A 5307-nucleotide genomic window follows, 5' to 3' on the forward strand; every position below is an offset into this window, starting at 1 on the left:
CAATTTTTTGGGTAGAAAATGCTACTTGTAATGATGAAAAGCTTTGTATTGGTAAGAAAAAGAATTTTTGGCATAATTCAAGAGTGATACCTAAGAGAGAACACATTATTTTCTGGTGTAAGTATTGATATTAGTGTGAAATACATCGGAAATTTATCTGAAATGGATAATTCTTATGTTAATGTCATTATTTTGTAGGGGAAGACAGATATTCTGGAATCAATGAGTCATAATTTGTTACAAAGCATCGTTTTAAAGAGAATGTGTCTTCTTTTGGGGATGAAAACCAGTAATTTAGGGAGAAATTGCTTTTTGTAGGGATGAAAAGCATTAGTTTGGGAAGAAAACCATAGTTTTGCAAGGATGAAGAGTGATACCTAAGAGTGTACTTTTCATTTCTGGGATAAGTATTGATATTCATGTGACCTACTTCTGAAATCTGTCAGAAAAGGATATATCTGTTGGAAATGTCCTTATTTTGTAGAGGAGAAAAGGTAATTCCGTTAGTAACGTCCTCAGTTTGTAGAAGAGAAAAGGTATTGTGGAAACAATGTTTCATATTTTGCTACAAAGCTTCATTTTGTAGAGAAAATGTCTTCTTTTGGGGATGAAAACCAGTATTTCTGGGAAACAACGCTATTTTAAAGGGATAAAAAGCATTATTTTGGTGAGAAAACCATGTCCTTGCAAGGATAAAGAATGATTCTTAGGAGAGAACTTTTATTTCCGGGATAGGTACTGATATTTGTGTGACATTCTTCTAAAATTTGTCAGAAATCGATATTTCTGTTGGAAATGTCCTTATTTTGAAGAGGGAAAGGGGCATTCCAATAACAGTGTTTCATATGTTGCTACAAGGGACCATTTGTAGAGAAAACGATTTCTATTGGGGATGAAAACAATTTTTTGGGTAGAAAATGCTACTTGTAATGATGAAAAGCTTTGTATTGGTAAGAAAAAGAATTTTTGGCAAGATTCAAGAGTGATACCTAAGAGAGAACACATTATTTTCTGGTGTAAGTATTGATATTAGTGTGAAATACATCGGAAATTTGTCTGAAATGGATAATTCTTATGTTAATGTCATTATTTTGTAGGGGAAGACAGATATTCTGGAATCCATGAGTCATAATTTGTTACAAAGCATCGTTTTAAAGAGAATGTGTCTTCTTTTGGGGATGAAAAGCAGTAATTTAGGGAGAAATTGCTATTTGTAGGGATGAAAAGCATTAGTTTGGGAAGAAAACCATAGTTTTGCAAGGATGAAGAGTGATACCTAAGAGTGTACTTTTCATTTCTGGGATAAGTGTCGATATTCATGTGACCTACTTCTAAAATTTGTCAGAAATCAATATTTCTGTTGGAAATGTCATTCTTTTTTAGATGAAAAGAGTTATTCTGGAAACAATGTGTCATATATGGCTACAAACGATAATTTTGTAGAGAAATCGATTTCTTTTGAAGATTATAACCACTTTTAGGTTTAGAAAATGCTGTTTGTAGAGATGAAAAACATTTTGGTAAGAAAACCATATTTTTGCAAGGGTAAAGAGTGATACCTAAGAGAGACCTTTTTATTTCTGGTATAAGTATTGATATTCCTGTGAATTTTTTCTAAAATCTGTCAGAAAAGGATATATCTGTTGGAAATGTCCTTATTTTGTAGAGGAGAAAAGGTATTTCCGTTAGTAACGTCCTCAGTTTGTAGAAGAGAAAAGGTATTCTGGAAACAATGTGTCATATTTTGCTACAAAGCTTCATTTTGTAGAGAAAATGTCTTCTTTTGGGGATGAAAACCAGTATTTCTGGGAAACAACGCTATTTTAAAGGGATAAAAAGCATTATTTTGGTGAGAAAACCATGTCCTTGCAAGGATAAAGAATGATTCTTAGGAGAGAACTTTTATTTCCGGGATAGGTACTGATATTTGTGTGACATTCTTCTAAAATTTGTCAGAAATCGATATTTCTGTTGGAAATGTCCTTATTTTGAAGAGGGAAAGGGGCATTCCAATAACAGTGTTTCATATGTTACTACAAGGGACCATTTGTAGAGAAAACGATTTCTATTGGGGATGAAAACAATTTTTTGGGTAGAAAATGCTACTTGTAATGATGAAAAGCTTTGTATTGGTAAGAAAAAGAATTTTTGGCAAGATTCAAGAGTGATACCTAAGAGAGAACACATTATTTTCTGGTGTAAGTATTGATATTAGTGTGAAATACATCGGAAATTTATCTGAAATGGATAATTCTTATATTAATGTCATTATTTTGTAGGGGAAGACAGATATTCTGGAATCAATGAGTCATAATTTGTTACAAAGCATCGTTTTAAAGAGAATGTGTCTTCTTTTGGGGATGAAAAGCAGTAATTTAGGGAGAAATTGCTTTTTGTAGGGATGAAAAGCATTAGTTTGGGAAGAAAACCATAGTTTTGCAAGGATGAAGAGTGATACCTAAGAGTGTACTTTTCATTTCTGGGATAAGTATTGATATTCATGTGACCTACTTCTGAAATCTGTCAGAAAAGGATATATCTGTTGGAAATGTCCTTATTTTGTAGAGGAGAAAAGGTAATTCCGTTAGTAACGTCCTCAGTTTGTAGAAGAGAAAAGGTATTGTGGAAACAATGTTTCATATTTTGCTACAAAGCTTCATTTTGTAGAGAAAATGTCTTCTTTTGGGGATGAAAACCAGTATTTCTGGGAAACAACGCTATTTTAAAGGGATAAAAATCTTTATTTTGGTGAGAAAACCATGTCCTTGCAAGGATAAAGAATGATTCTTAGGAGAGAACTTTTATTTCCGGGATAGGTACTGATATTTGTGTGACATTCTTCTAAAATTTGTCAGAAATCGATATTTCTTTTGGAAATGTCCTTATTTTGAAGAGGGAAAGGGGTATACCAATAACAGTGTTTCATATGTTGCTACAAGGGACCATTTGTAGAGAAAACGATTTCTATTGTGGATGAAAACCACTTTTTTGGGTAGAAAATGCTACTTGTAATGATGAAAAGCTTTGTATTGGTAAGAAAAAGAATTTTTGGCAAGATTCAAGAGTGATACCTGAGAGAGAACACATTTTTTTCTGGTGTAAGTATTGATATTAGTGTGAAATACATCGGAAATTTGTCTGAAATGGATAATTCTTATGTTAATGTCATTATTTTGTAGGGGAAGACAGATATTCTGGAATCAATGAGTCATAATTTGTTACAAAGCATCATTTTAAAGAGAATGTGTCTTCTTTTGGGGATGAAAACCAGTAATTTAGGGAGAAATTGCTATTTGTAGGGATGAAAAGCATTAGTTTGGGAAGAAAACCATAGTTTTGCAAGGATGAAGAGTGATACCTAAGAGTGTACTTTTCATTTCTGGGATAAGTATTGATATTCATGTGACCTACTTCTAAAATCTGTAAGAAAAGGGTATATCTGTTGGAAATGTCCTTATTTTGTAGAGGAGAAAAGGTATTTCCGTTAGTAACGTCCTCAGTTTGTAGAAGAGAAAAGGTATTGTGGAAACAATGTTTCATATTTTGCTACAAAGCTTCATTTTGTTGAGAAAATGTCTTCTTTTGGGGATGAAAACCAGTATTTCTGGGAAACAACGCTATTTTAAAGGGATAAAAATCATTATTTTGGTGAGAAAACCATGTCCTTGCAAGGATAAAGAATGATTCTTAGGAGAGAACTTTTATTTCCAGGATAGGTACTTATATTTGTGTGACATTCTTCTAAAATTTGTCAGAAATCGATATTTCTGTTGGAAATATCCTTATTTTGAAGAGGGAAAGGGGTATTCCAATAACAGTTTTTCATATGTTGCTACAAGGGACCATTTGTAGAGAAAACGATTTCTATTGGGGATGAAAACCACTTTTTTTGGGTAGAAAATGCTACTTGTAATGATGAAAAGCTTTGTATTGGTAAGAAAAAGAATTTTTGGCAAGATTCAAGAGTGATACCTGAGAGAGAACACATTTTTTTCTGGTGTAAGTATTGATATTAGTGTGAAATACATCGGAAATTTGTCTGAAATGGATAATTCTTATGTTAATGTCATTATTTTGTAGGGGAAGACAGATATTCTGGAATCAATGAGTCATACTTTGTTACAAAGCATCGTTTTAAAGAGAATGTGTCTTCTTTTGGGGATGAAAACCCGTAATTTAGGGAGAAATTGCTATTTGTAGGGATGAAAAGCATTAGTTTGGGAAGAAAACCATAGTTTTGCAAGGATGAAGAGAGATACCTAAGAGTGTACTTTTCATTTCTGGGATAAGTGTCGATATTCATGTGACCTACTTCTAAAATTTGTCAGAAATCAATATTTCTGTTGGAAATGTCATTCTTTTTTAGATGAAAAGAGTTATTCTGAAAACAATGTGTCATATTTGGCTACAAACGATAATTTTGTAGAGAAATCGATTTCTTTTGAAGATGAACACCACCTTTAGGTTTAGAAAATGCTGTTTGTAGAGATGAAAAACATTATTTTGGTAAGAAAACCATATTTTTGCAAGGGTAAAGAGTGATACCTAAGAGAGACCTTTTTTATTTCTGGTATAAGTATTGATATTCCTGTGAATTTTTTCTAATATCTGTCAGAAAAGGATATATCTGTTGGAAATGTCCTTATTTTGTAGAGGAGAAAAGGTATTTCCGTTAGTAACGTCCTCAGTTTGTAGAAGAGAAAAGGTATTCTGGAAACAATGTGTCATATTTTGCTACAGAGCTTCATTTTGTCGAGAAAATGTCTTCTTTTGGGGATGAAAACCAGTATTTCTGGTAAACAACGCTATTTTAAAGGGATAAAAAGCATTATTTTGGTGAGAAAACCATGTCCTTGCAAGGATAAAGAATGATTCTTAGGAGAGAACTTTTATTTCCGGGATAGGTACTGATATTTGTGTGACATTCTTCTAAAATTTGTCAGAAATCGATATTTCTGTTGGAAATGTCCTTATTTTGAAGAGGGAAAGGGGTATACCAATAACAGTGTTTCATATGTTGCTACAAGGGACCATTTGTAGAGAAAACGATTTCTATTGGGGATGAAAACCACTTTTTTGGGTAGAAAATGCTACTTGTAATGATGAAAAGCTTTGGATTGGTAAGAAAAAGAATTTTTGGCAAGATTCAAGAGTGATACCTGAGAGAGAACACATTTTTTTCTGGTGTAAGTATTGATATTAGTGTGAAATACATCGGAAATAGGTCTGAAATGGATAATTCTTATGTTAATGTCATTATTTTGTAGGGGAAGACAGATATTCTGGAATCAATGAGTCATAATTTGT

This window comes from Coturnix japonica, chromosome W (genome assembly GCF_054131305.1).
Source record: "Coturnix japonica strain WE chromosome W, WE-NBRP24, whole genome shotgun sequence".
In the NCBI taxonomy this organism is placed as follows: domain Eukaryota; kingdom Metazoa; phylum Chordata; class Aves; order Galliformes; family Phasianidae; genus Coturnix; species Coturnix japonica.